General features: G+C 42.3%; 1 long non-coding RNA gene across 1 annotated transcript; it reads left to right on the plus strand.

Moving 5' to 3' along the window:
- The first annotated feature begins 529 nt into the window (after positions 1-529).
- On the plus strand, positions 530-1,250 carry LOC138294151 (uncharacterized). The gene is made up of 2 exons (XR_011203226.1): positions 530-618; positions 1,055-1,250. It is a non-coding gene; the product is annotated as an uncharacterized lncRNA (long non-coding RNA).
- The last annotated feature ends 23,727 nt before the right edge of the window (positions 1,251-24,977 follow it).

Consider the following 24,977-nt stretch of genomic DNA (forward strand, 5'->3'; position numbering starts at 1 on the left):
GCCTGTTTGTAATGGGTTGAGATATGTCCTGGTCATAGTGTGCTTTTTCTCTTGATGGGTGGATGCCTACCCAACATGCAGAAATGCGTCTCACCATAGCTAAACTGCTGTTGCGAGAACACAGATTTCCAGCTTCTCTGGAGTCAGACTGAGGGACTCATTTTGTTAATGAGATCCTTAAAATGTTGTGTGTGGCACTACAAGTGGAACATCGATTATATTGTAGCTACAGACCAGAAGCTTCAGGTATTGTCAAACAAATTAATGGAATACTGAAGTCTCATTTAGCCAAAGTGTGTGCTTCCACTCGTTTAAAATGGGCAGATGCCTTCCCTTTGTTGTTGATGAGTATCTGAAGTACCCCTGACAGAGGAACAGGGTGGTCACTGCACAAAATACTCATGGGACATACCATGAGATGGCCTTCTGTGCCTGCAAATGTGCTTATAAATAACACAGATTACATGATTCTCGACTATTGCAAAGGCCTCGCTGATGTGGTACATTCTGTCTCTCACCAGAGAAAGAGGAAGAGATGAGACCAGCAGCTGAAACGCTGCTGGGTGGATATCCTTGACTGGGAGCAGGACCTGCTCAGTGTCGGGATTCCGGGGCCTAGTGAGTATTAATTATTTGTTGTGTTTGTGTTATGCAATGCTAACATTTTTTTCCGAATAGCATGCTGCTCACAGTCAGAGGTAACTTACGTTTAGTTGACGTTAAAACATTGTTATTATGTGATCCAGTTTCAGCTAGGCAGGTGCTCAGCACTACCTAATCATACTGAGTTGGTCCATCAAGGGGGTTGAGAAATGAGGATAAAATCAAAGATCATTCAATGCAATGCATTAGTTCCAAATGTAGTTTTTGTTAAGGAAATTTGGAATAAGGATTTTAGGATTAGTATGGCCAACTCAACGATAGTCGATAGACTCAAATCTAGTATAGGCTATCTCTTTTAGATATGTACATAGTGAGTGCATTTGCCTGTCATAATAATTTTGTGGAGATGAACTGTACCACTTTTTTATCTTTCCTTCATTTCTTCCATCAGCACCCAGGGGCAAAAAGGGGCAGTGCAGAGGAGGGTCTGTGAAGAGCTATGGAGGAGGCGCCCACTACCATTGCCACCACTGAGGGCTCCACTCAGAATCTTGGGGTACTGGAATGTTGGTGCTCGGTTCCAGGACAGGAATAGGTGCCTAGAGCCTGGTGTTGCAGGCAAGAATAAAGTTGTTCTGACACCCTTACCTGCTGTCTTCCTTTCACATGGCGTTGAGGATGGGATAAGAACTCAACTGTACAAAGCACAATGGATTAGCTCTTTTACCTCTGCCCGCTATGCTACTTTTAAATTTTGCCTTGTTTATTTTTTTATACTGTCGCCTTTTTTTCCAACTCCCCTATCCAATTTTTGTTTCTTTCCTTTTATCCCATCATTATCTTTTCTTTTCCTTATTTGATGTTCTTTTTTGGTAGCTGGCTTTCCAGTCTGTACTAGTCTCTAGTTCACTTATCTTCTGCTTAATGCTTTGTTGGTAATCTTTCCCTCTCCCCCATATATCTTGTGGGACTGTAAGACTAAGCACAGATTTTGGGTACTCTACTGTCTACTGTGAAGATTGCTGTCCCAAATAAGTTACCCGAATAAGTTAATATTCTAAAAAATATTCTCCATGTATGTTTGTTGAGAAGGGTTTCCTTTTCTTGCTCATGCCCTAACAGTTAATGAGAGTGGACCACCCTCCCTACATCCCCAATGTCTTGCTGGGTAATTATACAGTATACCATCAGTTTCCATGACAGTGCAGCTTGGCTGGAAAGTATGAGGTCCTATTGCATTTGTCAACCAATACCAAATGCCTTTCATTGACCATTATTCCACCCCTTCATTGTGCTTCAATGACTCGTCATCATGATCATCATAGGCTATAGCTCTGCCCCTCTATTACGAAATGTTTTGGTTGGCTTCACTACCTGGCTTTGCCCAGAGTGATATTTTCGTTAGAAGGCACTACAGTGCTAACCGAACTGTAGTGATGTATTGAGGTTGTATTTTTTTATTTGAAAAATGAAGAGGAGGCATATATGGCATCTAAAAATTTATAATATTTTTTCTAGCCGCACGGACCACCTGTGCCGCTGGCTCAAGTGGCACTGTAGGAGAAGGAGAGAGTTGGAGGGGGAGAAGCGGCGGCAGGGATGGGTGGTTGTAAGTCACTTTGCTTGCTTATTGAAAATTACTATTATACTCACTAGCTACAAGGGTGTGGTCGTGACTCGCGATCATGACCCCTATGCTTTACCAGCTGCAGTGGGGTCGAGTTATGGCCTCTTCTATCTGTAACTCAGCAAAAGCTCACATAATAAATGCTAAGAATGATGGCTTGAGGGAAATGGGAAAGAAAGAAGGTTAAAAGAAAGGATGAGTGAAATGGTACATAAGTGAAAGAATGTGTGGGCAGGTGAAAGGGTGCGTGTGTGGTACTGGGTAAAGGGATGGATGGGTGAAAGGATGGTTGAAAGAAATGGTGGATACTAAATGGATAGATAATGGATTGGGAATTTTGGTGAAAGACTGGATGAGAGAAAGTAAAGCTTAAATCATGTTGGCTATGGGTGAATATAGAAGAATAAAAGGATGAATGAATGAGTAGATTGTTTGGATAAATAAGCAAGGGAGCTCTTCTGGAGATGGGCATGCTGTTCACCCACTTTGCTTACTTTGTTTTATGGTTATCAAAGTTATGGTTCAAAGTGGGGGTATTTTTTGAAGATTTTTTCTTCTACTCCCTTGACTCACCATATTTGTTAGGCAAGGCAGATGTGTATCTCACCCATCATAATTCATCAATCCCCTCCCTGCCCATGGCATTTTGCCACCCGTGACCGAAGTGCAGTATGGTTCAATTTGGTGACTTCAGTGTTGGCTGTGCGATGTGCATCTGCTTCAGTTAATGCAGCATTTACACATTTTTCAATGCATTGCAATTTGCAAACCAAACACACAAGGTGTGTTTCACTTCACCTACACAGCCTCCTCTTAGTACTTCACTCCTTTATTCTTTCCTAAGTTCTTTCACCCCGTCCTACCAAAAAATTGAAAAATCCATTCTTGGCATGTGGCACATTTTATGGCTAGGTGAAGTGATTCCAAAATATATTTCATAGTTTCCCATAAGAGACTTAGGGGCAGATTTATGGCAAGTGGCGCTGTTAGCACCCCCCTACCACCACCATGTGTTTTAAATACGGTGCACCATGGCACAGGGTAGGGGGCAATAGCGTAATTTTTCATGCCGCTATTGATGTACTGTGCAGGAGTAGCGCCAAAATATAGTGGGCCCATTCTAAAGAATGGAAGCCCCCTTTTAACACCTGCTTTTGAGCAGGCGTCAAAAGTGCCATAAACAATTGTGCAAGGAACTCTTGTAGATTTCCTTGCACCATTTTCCAGCTACCCCAATGGGGGAACGACCCGTTTGTATGCATTATGCCTGGTGCAGGCATAATGTAGAGCAAAGCGTTAAAGAGTGGCATAATGCATGCATTGCGCCACTCTGTAAACACGGTGCAGGGATCTTGGCCTCGTTGGGCCACATTAATGTAAAGAGACGTTAATGTGGCGCAAGTTGGCGCTAGGGGACTATAAATATGCCCCTTATTTTACTCCTGTTCAGATTTTTCCCTTTCGACTTTCGTCAACTACAGTGACTGAATAAGCCAAAGCTAATAGTCACATGACAAATTGATGATCAGTGACATCCCTTTATTCTACATCAAAAAATCTACCTACTGTCTAATCCTTCTAACTTACTGTCAAGCAAACCTGATTTTGTCCCACGGAGACACAATGTTGACCAAGTTGCTTATTCCCAATTCCTTCTAGATGTTGCTGCCTCGCACCTAAATGCACATGATCGGCACTGGAATGTCCCAATGGAAAGGGGATCTGTAAACATTCTTATGGGGTTACAGCAAACATTGGTCTCTGCAAAGGCAGATGATTGACTTAAGAGTTCTTTACTGGAGCCCATCCAGGTTTGCAAGTTCGACACTTACCCTGTAGCAGAGTAAGACAAGTTTCATTTCCTTACTGTCCAGCGAATAAATTTGTTGGAAATAATTTGTGGTGGTGGGAGAGACCAGTGAGTAAAGTGGGACCAAGTGCCTGATTTGATTTTTAAGTTTGGCGTATAGGATACTCTGTGACGTATGTGACTAATACAATCTGTATAGCCTGCTCCTTTCCTTGTAGTGCAGTGCATTGTTCTCCCCAACGTCTACTTACGGCAGACAGGGGAGGTGTGTGATGTGGTATCTTATTTATCATTCACCTTCCTCATTGGATTTAGTGTAGAAAGTGAAAGGCATTTGAAGAAGAGCAGAGCCATTGGAATTAAAAATAGATAATTGTGAACTACAGCCGCCCCAGCTACAAACAGTAAGAAAGTACATGATGCGCTGGCTAGCATGCCTCCATTAATTTAGCACAACGCAACGTGTACTCCAGTACATAGTGCATAATGCCTTACTCATTAAAGAGAGATACTTTTTTTTAAAAATGTTTCCATTCAAAGTGTCTGTTTAGTTACTAGAACAGCCTTTAAAAGATAAAAAATCACATCACTGTTTTTTAATTTGGTCTTATTCTGCCAGACGTCAGTGCTTTTTATGTAAGGCATGTGTGGGTAAAATACAAAATTGGTCTTGTAACTCTCCTATTCATAATCACATCAAATTCCAATGGTGATAGAGGACAAGTAATGTATTGCTACTAGGCCACCTTTTAATTGTAAACAATTTTTTGCATAGAGCAGTATTTATAATTTGTTTTTTTTCTTTTTGTTTTTCTTGATAACTACTCCTGCTGATCTACTCGTACCACCCACCAGGCAGGAGATAGCTGCCTGGCTGTGACGGCAGAGTCTGTACATTATCCAGCTCGGATATAGGCGGATGGTGGCCCAGAAGAAGAGGCTGAAACAGCTGCCTCTGAGCCAGGTCCCAGTGCAGCCAGTCACACACAGTCTCCGGCCTCTCAGCCATTCCATTGCTGGTGCCACTGCCAGCTGTCAGGGAACCTGACTGAAACTGCTGCCTCCCCTCCCACTTGGACACTAAGAGGATGTTGCTTCAGCCTACCCTGCAGTGGCTGGACTGCATGGAGAGACGAATGGAAAGCATGCTGCACAGGATAGAGCGGAACCTGGACTCAAATGGACAATGCTCTCTTCTAGCCCTTATTTAATTTTTTTGTTTTGGTGGGATGGACTTTTTGTGGGTGGAGAGGGTGGGAAGAGAGCTGAGACCCATTTTTTAGGTCAAGTGCGCATGCACTTTACCTGTTGTAAGTATTGTGGGCTTTCAACCACAACCACTGCACGCCCATCACTTACACTCATTTGTGGACTTGTCTTTCAAAATTCCTTTCTTATCATTGGTAAATGCTCTATGTTTGTCCCTCCTTGGGGAGGTTTTGTTACCGCCTTGAAGACTACCCCTGCTACATGTATAGTACACGATTGCCAATACGTTTGACTATGAGCAAACTTCTTTTTCTTTTTGTATCTCTCCTTCGCGCTCATGCTCATGGTAGCCCTGGTGCTTCAAATCGGCTCGCTTATGTCAACTGTTTTACTTTTCATTTTTAATTTAAGTGGCAAGAAAAGTCCAGTTAGGAATTTACAAACGCTAATAGCTCTAACTCGAGCAAATGCAAGACTCATTGCATTGCAAATGCTTGTTTTGTTTGTTAGACATTGATTGTGGAATGGGGATGGGTCAATTTGTTTGGGGAGAGGGGTGGGCCCGTTGTGGGTATAGAGGGTGCGTATTTTTATTTTTTGAAAAGTGAACATTTTATTTCTTCATGATTTATGCCTGAAGCAGTTTATTTGTGTTTTGCTTTTAGTTTGCACTGCTGCCTTTTTATGCAGCCTGTTTTTGAAAAACCTGCATATAAAAGTTTATACTAGTTAGTTATTTATAATTAATTAATTAATTAATTATATGCTTCTGTAACTACCTTGACCATTAGTGGGGATGCTGCCATGACCTATATTGCCTACAATAACCTAGATGAATAATTACTTATCTGCAGTAGCAGTTAGTTGCTTAGTAATAAACATAACTAGTTCACTCTATAGTTCTCTTACCTGAATATAGATAAAGCAATAACAGGGAAGGCATTACAACTTCACAAATGAAGTCCCATTCCCACCCAGATGAGCTCCAAATGTAGTATTAATCAGAAGGATTATCCTTCGCAGGCAACTAAATAGATATTTAAAAAAAACACTGAGTTAGTGGGTTATAAATTATATCATAGGTTTACAAAGAATTACTACTACATGATACAACAAAGAATACCTGATAGTGATAAAATAACAATAAGTTGCAATAGAAACTTCTTTTGAGCAATGAGGTGCTAGTATTTAATTGAAACTAAAGTTACGAAATCCTCAAGTGATGAAAAGTGGACTCAAAGTCTGGAGTGGACCAGGTTAAGTGTTTATGCAACACAAGGCCTGAATGATGATGCCAATGATGGTGTTCTTCTATATCTAAAATATGGATCACTTTTATGAGTGTGTGGGTAAATGGGGCCAGAGTGGGCTATTGCTTAGGTAATTGAATATCCTGCAGTGAGTTGGTGTCACTTTCACCACATCTGCCCCACCAAGTGTGTGATCCATTTATGGTATAAATTAGGTCACCTTTCAATAAATCACACAGTCCGAGGGAATAGGGTCAGGAGTTTGATAAATGGATGGGAAAGGGGATTTGATTAGAAGTGTTATAAGGACTAATACTACACAAGAACAATGTTCATCTGGGCGATGAGCAGCACATCATCATGATAAATCTGTTGTGGAAGAAAACAAAGGAACTAGTATGACACAATACAGTCAAATGAATTGAAAACAGTCCTTCTGCCCCCGAGATCCATGTTTCCAGATATCTAAATGTTCTGTCTTTTAGGTTTGAAAAAATTAAATTATGGATGAGTGAACCCACCTTGTTAAAAAAATATGATTGTTACAAGAAACATTATACTGTATTGCAAAATTGGGTGGTGCGTCTTTATTCTTCCCGGGAATGTCTATCACTCTTAGGTGCCTATTTGGACTGGTCCAATAAGTAAACAGGAGTGTTGAGCACAGCTTTCATCTTTCGTTCATGCAGGAGAGGAGAAGGTCTGCGGATTGTAAAACAGAAACTGTATTGTGGAGTCAAGGAGGAGGACAGAAGGCAGATAAGCTTCATGAGGAGCGTGCCAAGAAGACTCAGAGACAGAGCAAAAAACAAGAGGACTCAGAGTTTCACTTTTGCCACCAGTGCAACTCACACACTCAGCAGCTTTTGTGAAAATCAATGCACCTCTCACTATTCCACATAGCTGAGTACTAGGCCTCAGAGACATGGTTTCCCTTTGAAGTCAATAACTTCTTTCTTCTAGATGTTGATGAGGTAGTCCCGCCCTGAGATCTTCTGTCCTCCTCCTGACTCAGAGTTACTCCGTCCAAGTCCCAACCTGAGCAAGATAGACGTGTATTGTACTGCTGTTGAAGATCAAGTAGAGAAACAGAACTGCAGTATTTTGTGTAGGTTTCTGTGTGTTAACTAAAGTGAATGGTCTGTCTCCGAAGAACCAGAAAAAAGGCGTGGACCCTGGAAGTAAATCTACTTAAGTATGAAAGGGCCAATTACCTCCCAGAAAAATGATCACCCATCATTCAGGACCCAAACATTGCAAATCATCTCAATCATGTTTACAATTTACAGTTGAACACCCTCCCTCGATGTCTGCCACCACATGAATTATCACTCGCAATCACCCAATAATATATCACTCATTGGTGTAATAGTTACCTCTTCCAATCCAAGCACAATGGTAGGTACACAATTGTATCTCCTCTTTGATGCAAGCAACAGATTGGAATTTAGCAGTCTTGTAAATAAAATGATCTTCTGGGGCAGCCCTTCTAGGTGATGAAAAAAAGGATCATAGGAGTGGATCATACAAGTAAATTTTCGCTAATTAATGCAAGTTTGTAAAGGCCAATCACCTCCCTGAAAAATGATCACCCATCATTCAGGCCTTAAGCATTGAAAATCATTTCAATCAAAGTTACAAATTACAGTTGAACACCCTCTCTCACTGTCTGCCATCACATGAATCATCAATTATCACTCATTGTTGCAATAGTTGTAGTTACCTCCTCCAATCCAAGCACGGTTAGGTTAGGTAGTAGGTACACAATTGTAGCTTTGATGCAGGCATCACATTGGAATTTGGTATTGGCACTCTTGTAAATCAACGATATTCTGGGGCAGCCCTGCTAAGTGATGCAAAAAAAGATAGGCATGCAAGGGAGGATGGCATTGTCTCCAGCGTCCTAAAAGAATTGTAGAGGCTTTTTCACTGCACACTGGTCCAACTGAAGTCTTGCAATACACATGCCTAAAAAATGGTGGGACAGCATAACTCTGACAGAAACATTATGTTCCACGAGCTACTTTTGTTTTTTTTTGCAAAGAAAGAAGTTCAACAAGATATAATTAAAATGTTCTTTAGAGGCACTGGCAAACTCAGTCCGGGAAGAGGTGTTCGTCCTCAAACTCAGGTGATTTACCCAGACGTTGGTCAACTAACATTCTTGATTCTGACAAATTATCCTCTTCCTCCTCCTGTGGTGTTTCGGTAACAGTGTAATCAGGTGGTATAAAATGTTGGTTCATTTTGATCAGGGTTAATCTCTCCATGTTTTGAGGCGGGAGACTGGTCCTTATCATTGTAAAAACTGCAACAGCTGTATTGAACACACTTTCAGCAGACACACTGGCTACACAACAAGCCAGATACTTCATTGCCAGCCTGCTGAGCTCTCACCAGTAGTGCATCTTCCCATATCAATATGCCAATGGGTTTTGATCCACATACATGTCTTTTGGGTCACCCAAAAACTTCTGAAAAATCCTCTGAATGGTCATTGGTGCTACCACTTGCTCGATCACTTTTGCCTCCACCTCTTCACTGAACTTAAGACCTATCACTTCAAACCTAGCCAATGCAGAGGTTGGGTCTGATTCTTCTGTTGCTGCTGCTGTTGTTGTTGGTATTCTTGTTGCTTGTGTGAGTTGTTGCAAGACAAAACTGCCCTCTCTGGAAGTTAAAGGAGGCACCCCTGAACTGTAGAGAGGGATTCTAAGTTCCAGCCATTCTTCTTCCAGTTCTCCAGCTTTCTCAACAATCCACCTTTTGTATTTTGAAACATCCCCTTCAGAAAAAGGATAGTGAGAAGACTTTTTTATAGTGTGGATCAAGTAGGGTGGCACAGATATACTCTTTGTATGTGATAATGTCATCCTACAGCCTCGCATTACAAGTCAAACGTAGCTTAGGCTCTCAATCAGGGCATGCGCACCTGGGTTTTCGTTCACACCTCAGAGTGCGAACCTTTCAGACATCTTCTTTAGCTGGTCCTGTAGCAGATGCAACAACAAGTTAGCTTGGCCCATCGTACTGCCTTCCTTGCTAACTTCCTGCGTGAAAACCTCAAAAGGGAGCAGCATTTGTGTCAGGCATTTGACTAGCCTCCATTTGTCCGCATCCATAGTCATAGCTTTTCAAATTGCATTCCCTCCTCTTTGAATGACATAGTCATTGATCTGTCTGGACTGCTCAAACAGACGCTGCAACATATAATAGGTTGAGTTCCAACATGTTGGCACCTCCAGGATCAGAGCTTTAACTGCTGCTCTATTAGCATGCTGAATAATTCACAACTGCTTCTGAGCTTTAAAAGAATGGTTAAAATGAGTGCAGATTCGTCTGCAGGTGGTCAGTCTGATGATAACTATGTCTTCTTTCTTGAGAAACTCTTGAACAACCAGGTTGATGCAGTGCGCTAAACATAGGACCCTGAAATAGCCATGCCCTTGACTATGTTACTACTACTGTCTGTGGCAACAAATCCGGTTCAAGGACCTCTGGGTTGTAGTCATTCAGACACCTTGTTATTAAATTCTTTCAACATGTTTGCAGCTGTATGTGATTTCTTCATGGCGAACATGGCTACTGTTGCATGCTGCCGAATGCTCTTAAAAAGTTCTTCAAGGCCAAGACCTGTAGATAGCTTTTGCTTTACTTCCGCAAAAAATATCCAGTGTAAAGTGATGCACATGTAATCAGTTGCCAGACAAGTGGTTGGTATGTCTATCGTCAGGTGGCTAGTGTGGACAACACTTTGCTGCAAAGCTTGTCAAACCAATTGCAGCACATTGTGATGCAGCACCGGAACAGCTTGTCGGGCAAATTAGGTCTGACTTGGAACTTTCCATTTCGGGCAGATGGCTGCTACAAGTTCTAAGAATCCCACTCCTTCCACAAAAGAAAAAAGAAGGAGGTGCAGCGGGAGCATTTTTGCGCGCTTTCCTTTGTACAAACTTGCCTTTGGTGATTGCGGTCGTAGGGCTCCTCCTGCCTAAACATGCCCATAATAGTAGCCTGGATTTTCTTCTATCCTGGGGCTACTGAGGCAGGTGACTTTTGAGAAGTAGGTGGTAGTAGACTCAATGTGCATCGTATGTCAGTTACCGTATGCCGTGGTGTCTCCATCTAACGCTGAGTATTTCTGTGACATTATGAGGTTGCTGAGGTGGGTGATTCTGGTGCACTGCTGGGGACAGGGCTATTTTGTGTGATGATGTCACCCTCTTCCTTCTCACCTTCCACCGTAATTTGATCAGTTGTAGCTTATGTTTCTTGGCTTGCCTCATGGTAACCACCGCAACCATGATCAGCAATTTTTTTAAGGTGCCCCGCCCGCTGGATTGCATGATGTTATTTCACATAGGTCCTCCGGCCTCCAGTACCATAATGTGAACCAGGCTTACCTTGACGAATACTCGTGTGGCAAGTTGAGCATATTGCAATGGTTCATCCTGTTTGCTATTTGTAAAAAAAAAAGTCCCAAACTGGTGAGAAATACTTTCTTACTGGGCCACCTCCAGTTCCTAAAGAAGAACTGGAGGTAGTTGGGTGTGTCAATAACTGCTCTGCAACACATACTTCTACTGAGGTAGGGGTTGGTGCAGATCTCAGCGGTGGCATTACAAATATGGGAGCTGGTGGTGCTACCTGTGCCACATCCCTCAGAGCAGGTTGTATAGCAATATCTGACTCCTCTGTGCCCGCTTCCACAATGACTGGTTCATCGTCATCATTCTCCTCATCATCCCCTTCCATGATTCTAAGGCTGTCTGGAACCCTTGCCTCTCCTGATGTCTCCTGGACTCTGCTGGGGTCCACTCCTTGTCCCTATCATCGTCATCAGAGACAGTGCTTAGAGAAGATGGAGTAGTACCCTTACTTTTTCTTGCTGGCGATCTGGGAGCCATTGATTCTAAAAAAGGATGTTCCTCCTGTTCTACTCCAAATTGGGGAAGATTTACTACTGTTGGCTGTGCTGCTGTTCACTTTGCTCTGTTTCCTGAAACGACTGGGTACTACTTAGAGAAAGGGACAAATCAAATTCAACGTCACTGCTCGTCAGCAAGGCCATGATTGCAGTGGCTGCCTCACTGACAGACATGATCTTGGGCTTAGTTTGGGGTGGTGCTGTTGAGGTGGGAGTGCTGCTCCCAGGTTACTCCTGGGGGCCAGTGTGGCAGGCACACATCTACTGAAAAAGGTTGCAGTCTGAACGCCACTGGTGAAAAGCTGCTTCTTCTCACTGACCACTTGCTTGTAAGCAACTTTCTTTGAGGACATCTTAAAGCGCTCAGTTGGCAGTTGTACTAAGTTGCACAAGCAGAAGAGATTGGAGGACTGAAATCACTGTACAGGCCTTATCTTTGGCAGCAGTGCAGTTGATGTGACATCTCTTCTCTTGTGCACTTAAAAGCAACCAAGCAGAAAAAACATGTAGTCAGTGAAACATGGCATTGTTGCAGGTTGAAATAGTACAGAAAATTCATTATTAATGTGGTTGGTTACTTACGTAATAAATATCAATTTAATCAAACATTGTAAAGTCAAACCACACCACCACACCATAAAATTTAATTTCAAATCAGGCAACATAACATGCAGATATAACTCTTTGTTTTATCTCCATCTCTTTTAAAGAAGACACCTGTGGTAGTCAGAGAGAGGTGCATGGGTAAATAGAATAATCCTTAAAAACCTACGGTGGCAAGGTAGTCCAGGGGAAATGGAATAATCATTAAAAAACTGAATTATTCTGCTGGTGTGTCTGCAGTGCACTGCAGCCAGGGTGTCCAGGAGGAAATGTTATTGTTATACATCTAAAGAAACTGAAGGATGGATGGATGGATGAAGAAATGGATGAATGGATGGATCACAGCAAAATGCAGGATTAAATTAATTGAAAGAATATAAAATGCATGAAAAATCAAAAACAAAAATTAAAGAAAAGAAACATTTAAAAAACAAGAAAATGTAATTAAAACAATTAAACTAAAAAAAGTAAAATTAAAAAATAAAATTAAAAATTAAAACATAAAATAAAAACTTGAAATCTAAACTTAAATTAAATAAATGATCAATAATTGCAGATGTTTGTATGGGAGGACCAGAAGAAAGAAACCTATTGTGAGGAAAGGATAAAGGAGGGGCAAAATAAAAAAATGCAAAAAAATGAAGGAAATGATATAAACAATGTTCATCATCATATTCTTTTAGTATACATATACTACAATGATCCCCAAGCATACCAATATTAAACTGGTATCACATCAATCCATGCAAACCTATGGCAAATGCATACTGGCTGAAAGTATAAAATAGCTGCCAGTCACATGGTCAAACAACAACAAGGGTCAAGTAGGCATGGCGAACAAAGAACACATACAAGCCTATGGCAAAGGCACTCGGGCTGGATGCACAAAATGGCTGCCAGCCACATGGTCAAACAACAAGGAACAAGGAGAACAAAGAAAACATGTAAACCCACGGCAAAGACACACTGGATAGATGCACAAATTGACCGTCAGCAACATGGTCAAACAACAACTGCAAAAAAGGAGGCATGAAGAACAAAGAACACATGCAAGCCTTTGGACACAGACTACACAAAATGGTCCCTGGCTTCTCTCTTTACCTTTTTCTTCTTCCTCTTTTTCTTTTTCTTCTATGTTCTAGGTTTCCTTTTCCTCCTTTCTTCCCCCCCTTTCCTCCCTTCTTTTCATTTTTCTCGCCACCATTGGCATACGCACGGAGAGAGATGAATCCCTGAGACTCAGCGTCTCCCACTCCGTGAGTTGTTGGTGGTTGCTTAGCAACCATACTCTAAGACTTTCCTCCGCAGCCAGGGAATACATTTCCCAGCTGCCCGAGGCCCTGAGACACGCAGCGTCATCGGTGTGCTCTCGGGCTCTGTACCTCAGGAGGCTCAATCAGAAGCCCACGAGATGCTGTGCACATCGGATTTCGAAGGGCACCAGCTGCACATAATTTTCAATCACCGCCCAATTGGCAGCAACCGGGCCTTTAAATTTCCCAGCGATCGTCTTTCCCCTCAATTGAGCGGCTGGGACACGGACAACAGGTACTCCTACCGGGTATTTCCTTTGGAGTGGTAAGTGTTATTTAACTGTTTCTTTTCCCCCTGGGGCCAGCGTTTACTTACCTGACATCACTTTAATGGTTGACACCACACAAACCAGTGTGTCCCCTTTCAGAATCTTCTGGCCTGTCAGTAACTACTCTGTATTTATTTTTCTTATAACATTTAGGGGGTCATTCCGACCCTGGCGGTCATGGACCGACAGGGCCGGGGACCGCGGATGCACCGCCAACAGGCTGGCGGTGCATCCAGGCCAAATCTGACCGCGGCGGTAAAGCCGTGGTCAGAAAAGGGAAACCGGCGGTTTTCCTCCGGTTTTCCCCTGGCCTGAGGAATCCTCCATGGCGGCGCTGCAGGCAGCGCCGCCATGGGGATTCCGACCCCCTTACCGCCAGCCTGGTTCTGGCGGTTTTGACCGCCAGAACCTGGTTGGCGGTAACGGGTGTCGTGGGGCCCCTGGGGGCCCCTGCAGTGCCCATGCCAATGGCATGGGAACTGCAGGGGCCCCCTAACAGGGCCCCACCAAGATTTTCAGTGTCTGCATAGCAGACACTGAAAATTGCGACGGGTGCAACTGCACCCGTCGCACCCTTTCCACTCCGCCGGCTCCATTCGGAGCCGGCATCCTCGTGGAAGGGGGTTTCCCGCTGGGCGGGCGGGTGGCCTTCTGGCGGTCGCCCGCCCGCCCAGCGGGAAACTCAGAATTACTGCGGCGGTCTTTTGACCGCGCAGCGGTATTCTGACAGCGGTACTTTGGCGGGCGGCCTCCGCCGCCCGCCAAACTCAGAATGACCCCCTTAGTGCCTGGACTTAACATTGTGTCTGTACTTAGCATTTCCTTTTGCCTGACATTTCAGACCAACGTCTCCTTTTAGTTCTTGCTTTCTTAGCATTTTTGTTCAATCTCCTAACAGAGTGTGACTATAAGGGAAACCCTCCCTCCGTTAACTCCCAGACCAGAGGCAATCTGCCTTGAGGCGCAGGGTAAGTCCTCCCCTGCCGTTTTCCCTAGTGCGTGTGTGTATCTGAGTGACATTCACAATGTTTTTTGTCACCCAGTGTGCTGTGTGATGTTTGTAGTGGCACTTCAATTTTTACCACTGTTTTTATTTCCCTATTAGGCCTACCCACAGAGAACAAAATGTTCAGGTGGGCCCACCATTATTTCACTTTACCTGCTAAGCAGGCTTTCATGCCTTCACCTTTAGGGGATCCATGACCCTGACGAATGCCCCAGACCTTCCAGCTCTTAGTGTGGGCAGAAACATGTTGGTCCCTGATTTTTTAGACTCCTTGAGTCATTAATCTCAACTGAGTCCATAAAATAGATTTTAATCTTACCTTATCTAATCTTAACAAAGACAAATGGTGGACGATGACAAACGCACACATGCACACACATGCACACACACACACACACACACATGCACACACTCACACACACACAGGCCATAAAGAGGCAAGGTGGCAACAGTGAAAAAACACTAACATTAATTCAGCAATGCAAAACACGAAAATTAGCTGAGCTATAAAAATTCAGAACAACACACATCCTCCTGTGCCATCAAATATTACTCAACAACATATATACTTTTTGCAAAAAAAATGAAATGCAAACAATAGGAAACATTGAAGTTTTAAAACCATGTACTTCAGAAACATTTATTTCATGCACTGATGACTACTAGTACTAGGCCTACTGGCTAGATTGCCCATTGGAAGTATAGGACACATAGTAAAATAATACTGCAAATGTAGCAATCATGGAGAAAAAGTACTGAGCTGTGCAACAATTTTCGCTTACTAAAGTTGAAAAATCAATGAAATGCAAAATAAATGACTAGGCCTCTACTTAAACTCCAGTCCACCTACCAAAATAAAATCTAAAAATCAAATTAAAGTACAAAGAAATACTGGTGCATGCCCAAGCAAACAAACAACTCCCTTATACAATAGTGTATGAACTTACTTGTGTGATATCACACCAGCAAAGACCTTAGATCCAAAGGTATTTATCTAGGAAAAAAAGAGTGATCCTTTCACCTCAAAATCCAAGTGAAAAGTGACCAGGAGATGGACAAAGCACTGGAAGGATCTTGCTGAAAAGGAACAGGAAGTTAGAGTCTCTGGGTCACTTCCTTCCTGTTTGAAAAAAAAGGCTTCTTGCACAGAAAAACAACTTGAAGGTTCAATTGGAGAAGAAAATCCACTCAAAAACCTATTTTTCACTATATTTCGAAATTTTTGATGCATCTCAAATCGAAAATCTACTTGAGGTGCGGTCGCGCTCAAGAACAGCACTGTTTTTCCCTCCATCGTGGTAGGAAACCTCGCAAGCAGGCACAGAGTCTCACTCTGCTTGCTAGCGGCCCAAGAGAGCCACAAATTCTGAAAACTCAACCGGGGGGCCGGAGTTCTGTGCCCAGACCTACTTATCTCATGGCTAGTGTGTACAATTTGACAGTCTATGACCCGAATGAACTGAGAGCAGAACTACTTGAACCCCTATGATATGCTGCAACAATAAATGCTATAGATTCCTGAATTTGATTAACTTTGATATTGGTGTCAAGCTGTCACCGATGAACTGAACTGACTGCTAACAAACTTTAACATTATTGCTTAAGAGACAAAAATAAATAACAATAGAAAAGAGTAATAAATAAATAAAGAACCAAGGGCCAGATGTATCACCTGATTTTGCACTCGCAAACAGCGAAATCGGCCGTTTGCAAGTGCAAAATCAGGGTCTGCAATGCATCAAATGAATTCGCAGACCAAAAACAGAAAATCTCAAAAATTGCGATTTTCTGCGTTGCGACCTGGATTTTGCGAATCGCAAAATCCAGGTCGCAATGCAATTCTGCAAAAAATCGCAAATTGCGATTTTTCGCAGAATGGTATTTTGCAAGTGCAAAATACCATGACCTGCAACCAGGTGGTAAACTGGTGCAAAATGTAAAAATGCAGTAAAACTGCATTTTTAAATTAGATATGTAAAGCACACATGCCCTTTTGGCATGTGTGTACTTTACATGTGCAAAAAAAAAAAACGGGGTGCAGGAGAGGGGGCCTTAGGCCCCCAGCACCCTGGCCCTTTGCTTTTCCCAAATTGCGATTTCTGTTTCAGAAATCGCAATTTGCGAAATGCAAACAATTTGCAGCTATAGGCCAACAGGCCCATAGCTGCGAATGGGGCCAGTATCGCAATTTGCGATTCGGTAATTGCATTTGCGATTTTTAAGAAATCGCAATTACCGACTCGCAAATGTGATACATGGCCCTTTGCGAGTCGGTAATTGCGATTTCTTAAAAATCGCAATTACTGAATCGCAATGGGCCAGATTCAAACATCTGGCCCTAAGAAGGTTACCTAGATGCCAAGTTTACAGTGGAAGTTTAGGGTTGCCATTTTAGAAGGAGATGGAGTAGGGCTATGGATGCCTCACGAAGACTTCTGTGTATGAGCTGAATGAACTTAGGGCAATTAAATACAACACGTTTTTCTCAATTTGTGCTTGTAGAAACAATTGCAGAATATTTCAAGTCTGCTTCCAGCTATATTCTGCTCTTGGTCTGTAGACAAACATGTGTTTCCTTACCAAGAATAGGTGTAGAGTAGTGATTGCTGTGTCATTAACAGTTGTGTTAGCATTGCTGAATCTTTTAGTTGGTATAAGTATTTCTCCTGATGCATGAACCCTTATACCTACCTCTACACCTACATTATCTGCACATTCAGTACATCACATAAAAATCAAGGCCTCATATATATAGATGCCTCAGAATGAGATTTTACATCAAACGTTTATTCTAGATTAGTACAAGAATACACATATGTGCTAGATGCTAAGGATTGTTACATTTGTGCACACTTATCTGATTCAGCTGTACAGGATGTAACCTATCATCACATTCAACTTTCTTACAGAATCAGTTGTAATACATTGCTTAGTTTATTTTATAGACAGAACCAATTTGAGTATTATTTTTCCAATTATGATTTTATCCTTTCTGAAGTAAATCTTCCTAACAAGCTAAGGAGACAGATTGGTATTTCGTTAGGTCACCTCAGTAGAACTGAGACTGTTAAGGCCGATGTATGATGGAACCACGCAAGCCTTAACAACACATCCCTTCATAATGGTTCCAGAACAGCAAATGAGTCTGTAAAACAAAGGTCTTTACAACAACTTTTTTTTACCACAAATATGCCTTTACCACGAAAATGTAAGTATTTTACAGGTAAGTATAAACCCCTTAGGTAGCTAGGTAGTTATAGTCAGGACTTAGTTTCCATAGAAAAAGCATTCTTTTGTTTTGGCAATAACTCTGCCGCCGTTTGACGAATCCCCACAACATTTTCAAAACTAATATTACAGTCAGTTCAGCTGCTGTCTTGAAAGTGTCAGAGTGATCCGTCAAGTGGGGGCTGAGAAAAAGGGGATGTCCCAAAACGTTTGTTCCCCATTTATTTTCCAATAGGGTCTTTAGACACACCTACAGTCCAAACTGCTAAACGGAATTACACGAACTTTAGCAGGAAGCTAGATCCTGGTCCTCAGATTGTGCTATTTGTGGTTTGTTGTAAATCAAATCAGTAGTTTCTGATATATTCATGGGGGAAAAATATATATATATAATATAGATATATAGGGACACAAATACTTTGCGGATCCAGCTGTCCCTGTGCTGTGATCTGATTAGCTGCCAACACTTCAACAAGGAAGTGTTGGCAGCCATTTTGGGACTTGGTGTTAGCTGAGTCCCAAATAAAGAATGCAAAAAAGAAGAAAAGGGGCCAGAGTAGGTATATGCTGACCCCGTAGCCTTGGTGCATGGGGTCCCCAGGGCCGCCCCAGGGCTAAAAAGTATTTTTTGTTTAAAAAATCATGAAAAAATGTGGTTATGGATCCGCAAATATTTTAGTGATTCAAAAAACACCAAAAGCACGGGCTCCTACGCTGTAAGTTCATTTGACCCCCATGTGGGCTTGGTCCCAGAGGCATTAGGGTATAAAAAAAGAAGAAGGGAGGTGCATGAGGCCCCCACCCTAGGGCTTTTGTAAGCCCCAGGGACCACCTCCTCCCTGAGGCTCTATGCAAACATTATGCGGGGGCTGCCCCCCTGGGACGACCACCTCCCCAGGGCTTCAACTATTATAAACTTAAAGGGGGGTCCTGCAAACCTCCCCGAGCCCCAGGGACCTCCACCTCCCTGGGCAATATGCAAACAATATACGAGGGGCCACGTGGCCCCCTCGCACCCTGAGGACAACCACTCCCCCAGGGCTACAACAAAAATAAACAAATAAGGAGGGTCCTGTGGAACTCCCTCACACCCCGGGGACCACCACATCCTCACGTATACAACAAAAATAAACAGATAAGGAGGGTCCTGCTGACTCCCCTCCCCTGCCCTGGGGACTGCCCTCTCCCCAGGGCAATATGCAAACAATATGTAGAGGGGGGGATGCCACCAACGCCCTGGGACAATATATTCAGTAATTATTGGGTGGACCTTTGGACACCTGCCTGGGCACCTGGGCAACCACCTCTCCATGGCTACGAAATGAAATTAGGAGGGGGTCAATTGCAGACCCCCAGCCTTGGGCACCACCATCTCTCTAGGGCAAATTGCAAAACATGGAGAGGGGGCCGCACAACCCCTCTTGGAGCCATACATGGCCTTGGGGACCACCACCCCGCAGGGCCAGCTCCTGCTACTTCCCGAAAGTGCTCACCCTCATCAGGTAGAAGTTTATTAGTTCTCTACTGTATAAAGTGACCAGTTCCCAAAGCTAAAAATGTTGGTAGTCATGATACTGCACCTACTCTGCAGGTGCATTCTTCCATTTATTATAATCAACCTATTTCATATGATCTCCACCTACTCATTATATTAAGACTTGTGGTCATCCCAGATCCTGTTCGCTAAGCTTCTAGTTTCTTTTTGTGTTTTGACTCCTAAGGTACCCTACACAGTAAATCCATACTATCCTCAAACCTAATGTTATCCCAAACTTCTTATGTATATCTCATAAAAAACATGGAGTGCATCATCGGAATTTAGACCCTATGGAATTTCTTTAATCATCAACATAATCCATTTGGATTCAGACGGTCTCAAAAGGAGCTCTTGGTCACCTCTTCTCGGTTTCTTATTAACTCGAAGGATACCATAATAACATAAGCTTGACAAGTCCCCCCGATGGCTCTCCCAAGCATGTTTGGCAATTGCATACAACTCTTTGTTTTTGACAGCTCTTAAGTGTTGCAATATACAAAGTTGCAGTTTGTTGAAAGTGCTACCTATGTATTGCTTCCCACTTCTGCATTGTAGGACATATACAACATATGGGGTTTCATATTTGACCCAGTCATTAATTTTAAAAGACCTGCTATTTCACGATTGGAAAGTGCTAACATTTCATCCATATTGGCATGCTTTATATTTTTGGCAAAGCCAAAACCCTTTTTGTTGTTGATGTAACCAATTTGTTCTCTCTTTAGTACTTTCTCTCTCGTGAAGCTATGTGTTAGATACAGTCCCAACGGTTTTGTTTTACTATAAGTCACCATAGGGCCCTTTGGTAGCATTTCTATCATCGTGACATCCAGTTTAAGGACTTGCCAGTGTTGTTGGAGTGACCATTTCACTAACATGCTTGAAGCATCGTATTCCATTATATAGCGGCTGGTCTTATTAGATTCTCTGATCTCCCTGGACTGCTGTTTTGGAACCAAAAGTTCATCCTTCTGCCATGGTCGAGCTTTTCTAAAGGCATCTTCCACTACACTTTGAAGATAACCCCTCTCTATCAATCTGTGACACATCTCTTTTACTTCTTCTTCGAATGCATGATCCTCTGAGCAGTTCTTCTGGGCTCTCAGCAACTCCTCATAAGGGACCCTTCATTTCAGGGCCTGTGGGTGTCTGCTATTTGCATGGAGTAAATTATTGCAACTCTTAGGTTTTCAAGATAAGTTACAGCACACACTGTCATTTTCTATATATACCAGTAAATCCAACTAGGTGATCTTATTAGAACCAATCTCATGTGTGAATCTTAATTTAGATGGATTGCTCTCCCAGGATTTTATAAAGTCACTTTGCTCTCTCTCATTTCCATGTCAAATCAAAAATATATTGTCTATAAAACGTACTCATAGTATGATCTTATTAAGGAGGTCTTTGTTGTCATCTGGTCACATCAACTCTGCCTCCCATCATCAAATTTGTTTATGTTGGTGCAAACAAAGTGCCCATGGCTGTTCCTCTGGTTTGCAAATAATAGTTGTTCTTAAACTGAAATATGTTATGAGTCAAGAAAAACTCGAACATTTCAAGTAGCATGCCTGAATGTTCCATGAAACTTGTAAAGCGTGATCTCAAATAATACTCTCAAGCCTTTATACTATCCTTGTGGTCTATTGACATGTATAAAGACACTACATCCACTGTTGCCATCAAATAATCTCTCTTCCAGAAATGCCATTGATATAACTCAAAAAGTCCATTCAGTCCCTGATTTATGATGGCAAAGATGGTGCATACGGGAATAAGAAGATATTGACAAATCTAGATGTATTTTTTAACAGAGATCCTATGACACTTCCTATTGGTCACCCAGGAGGATTACTCTCATTCTCATGTGCCTTAGGCAAAAAATAGATAGTCGTCATTATTTGGTGATTCTCCTTCAAATAAGCAAGTTCTTGATCAACTAGAAGACCTTTTTCATACCACCATTTGAGCTTTTGATGGTAAATCATGGCATCGTGAATTGCAGGACCTTATCGAAATGTTTGTAGTTCTCCTTATCCCCAATCTGCCTCATTGCCTCATATATATATATATATATATATATGTGACGATCCATGATAATTATGTTACCTCCTTTATGAAATAAGCAAAAATACAATCTGCATACAGAAAGCTAGCTTTCTGCCAATTTTGGGTGTAATTTTCTACAGAAACCTGGTCCTAACTAGAACTATCTAGTGTGAGCTCCACTAGGTAATTAATATATATATATATATATATATATCACATTTCAGCTTTCGTTTGGATGTGGCTTGCTAATGGCACTTGATTTCAAATAAACAGATGAGCATGGATGAATAGGAGAATTGGACTTTTCTTTATGCGTCAGCAGTTGTGAAATTTCTTCTTGCTGCATTGAGTGAATTCTCAGCTTTGTTGGAAGATATATATATATATATATACATGTATATATTGGTATAAATATATATGTATGTATTTATATATATATATATATATGTATATATTGGTATAAATATATATGTATGTATTTCTATATATATATATGTGTGTGTGTATATATGTATATATATATATATATATATATATATATCCCGGAGACTACCACCTCCCCAGGGCTCTTTAAGATTGGATGGAGCTCCGTGGCACCCCTCCAGAAGCCATTGATGGCCCTCGGGATCACCACCCCCCAGGGCTGGCTCCTGCTATGTCCCAGGGTCCCACCTCTGGGACAGAGCTTTCATTTGGCAAGAGATTTGGCAGCTCCCACGAAGTCAGAGCAAACACTCCACTTTCTTCAAGTGAGAGCTATCAAACAGTTCTCACTTGCAGAAAGCGGAGTTTACATCTGTTTCCATGCATGCTAATATGCGTGCAGGGAAACAGATGAAAAAATTGCTCCATTAAGCAGGGAGGTGCTATTAAAATAGCTCCCTGCTTGTGGAAGCATTGCCTGCTCCCGCAGGATGTGGAGATCCTGTTAGATCTGCAGGGACCTTGAGACTCACCCGCGGTCCTATCACGCTCTCGATCTCTCTCTCTTCCATACCATAATGGGATGGAAAAGAGAGATAGACATTGTAATTGCAATGGTCACTCCATGCAATTACTTTAAAGCGTCGAACTAGCAAGATGTTTGGTGCAAATGTTATACTTTCCTTTTAATGGTCAGCGGACAAGGGTCACTTCTGGCCTAATGGTAACACTCTTGGACTCTCAGTAGGTTGAAAGTTCAAATCCTAGTATCTCAGGACAGTGTGTCTGTTTATGCGTCTGTTTATTTACTAGTGTCTTGACTGTTAAACATTCCTAGGAATGGAACATTTAAGTCTTTTTCACCTCAAAATCTGTGGGTTAAACGTCATAGCTAAGTTTGGACACTGCACAGTAAGGAATCACCTCTGACCTAGTGGTTAAGGTCTCAGACATGCACACTGAAGGTTAAGGATTCCAGTCTAGGTGAGTCTGTGGTTTTTTCCTCCTTTAGTTTCTTTTCAACTATAAACATTTAAGTTACATACTGAAAGGTGATTTCATAGTGGTTATAGTGGGTTGTGCCGGCAACCGCCACCATGCATGGCCAAAGGCTAGTGGTTGGATTAATGTATAGTAATGAAAATTAATTTGCATTAAAAAAACATTAAAATTCACTGAAAACACCAAAGGTTACAGGGACATTATACTGAGGAAATAGAATGAAAGGAACCATAGAAATTCAGTTAAAGAGCCAAAGGTTACCAGGACACTAAAGTGAGGCTCACATTTTAAATGTACAAAACCATAGAAATTCAGCTGTTAGAGGTATTTCAAGTAACTGTAGCTTATGACCTAAGGTAACTATAACTCGCATCCTCGCCATGCACTGCTAACTACCCCAGACATTACAGCACTCATGACATCTTTGAGAACATCACTGATAATGTTATTGTAACAGTAAAATTATTGATGATATATATATAGATATATATATATATATATATATATATATATATATCTATATATATATCATCAATAATTTTACTGTTACAATATATATCTATATATCACACCCCAGCCATGGCCATGTATCTCATGTATATATATTTATTACCTTCTGGCACTAACCAGTACGTAGTTATAGTTAAGACCAACTTTTCCCATAGACGGAGCGTTTTTTGTTTTGCCAATAATTTTGGCACCGTTTGACAAATCCACACAAATATTTCAAAACTAGTATGCCAACTAGTTCACTTGTTTCCACAATGTGTCCATGGGGATTTTGCATTGTTTAGACATGGCTACAGTCTGATCCTCAGAATGGAAGATTTGGCAGGAAACTAGATCTTGGTCTTCAGATTGTGCTTTTTGTGATTTGGTGTGTATCTGTTCAGTAGTTACTGAGTTATTAAAGGAAAAAAAAATGTGTATATCTCGAGCTGAGGACTCTTTGTGCATCCACTCACAGAGGATTTACAGATCCAGGGGAAAAGCAAGGCCCTGATTACTATTTTTTAACATAAAGTAATTTTATTCAGTACAACAACCGCTGCACACGGTCTTTGGCCATACACAGCGGAGGTTGGCTGCAGAACGTGGGCTGTGGCCAGGCCCTGCAGCCAACCCCATATAACCACCCAACTCTCTGCCAGATCTGGCCTTTGGCCATGCTCAGTGGCGGTTCGCTGCAGCCAGGTCCTGTGGCCAACACCTTAAAAACCACCCAACTCAATGCCATGCGCAGCCTTTGGTCATTTGGTCATGTGCGGCGGAGGTTGGCTGCAGGCCCTGGCCTGTGGCAGGCCCTGTGGCCAACCCCCTACAATCAGCCAACCCCGCGCCACGCATCTTTGGCCATGCACTCCAGAAGTTGGCCGCCGGACCTGCCCATCCGCCCCTATAAGTACCCAACCCTGTGCCACAATGACAAATGTTCACCCTCTTCCTTTTCATCAGTTATAGCTTATGTTTCCTGGCTTGCCTCACGTTCACCTCCGCAACCAGGTTCAGCAAATTTTTTAAGGTGCTCCTCCCACTGGATTGCATGATGTTATTTCACATAGGTCCTCTGGCCTCCTGTACCATAATGTGAACCAGGCTTACCTTGACGAACACTCTTGTGACAAGTTGAGCATATTGCAATGTTTCACCCTGTTCGCGATTTGTAAAAAAAAGTCCCAAACTGGGGAGAAGTACTTTATTACTAGGCCACCTCCAATTCCTGAAGAAGAACTGGAGGTAGTTGGGTGTGTCAATTACTGCTCTGCAGCGCATACTTCTACTGAGGTAGGGGTCGGTGCAGATCTCAGCTGTGGCCTTACAAATATGGGAGCTGGTGGTGCTACCTGTGCCACATCCCTCAGAGCAAGTTGTATAGGAATATCAGACTCCTCTGTGCCAGCTTCCACAATGACTGGCTCATCGTCATCATTCTCCTCATCATCCCCTTCCATGATTCTAAGGCTGTCTGGAACTCTTATTTACCGTTGCCTCTCCTGATGTCTCCCGGACTCTATCAGGGTCCACTCCATGCCCCTATCATCGTCATCAAGGGTGGTGCTTAGAGGAGATGATGGAGTAGTACCCTTACTTTTTCTTGCTGGCGATCTGGGAGCCATTGAT

This window comes from Pleurodeles waltl, chromosome 4_2 (genome assembly GCF_031143425.1).
Source record: "Pleurodeles waltl isolate 20211129_DDA chromosome 4_2, aPleWal1.hap1.20221129, whole genome shotgun sequence".
In the NCBI taxonomy this organism is placed as follows: Eukaryota; Metazoa; Chordata; class Amphibia; order Caudata; family Salamandridae; genus Pleurodeles; species Pleurodeles waltl.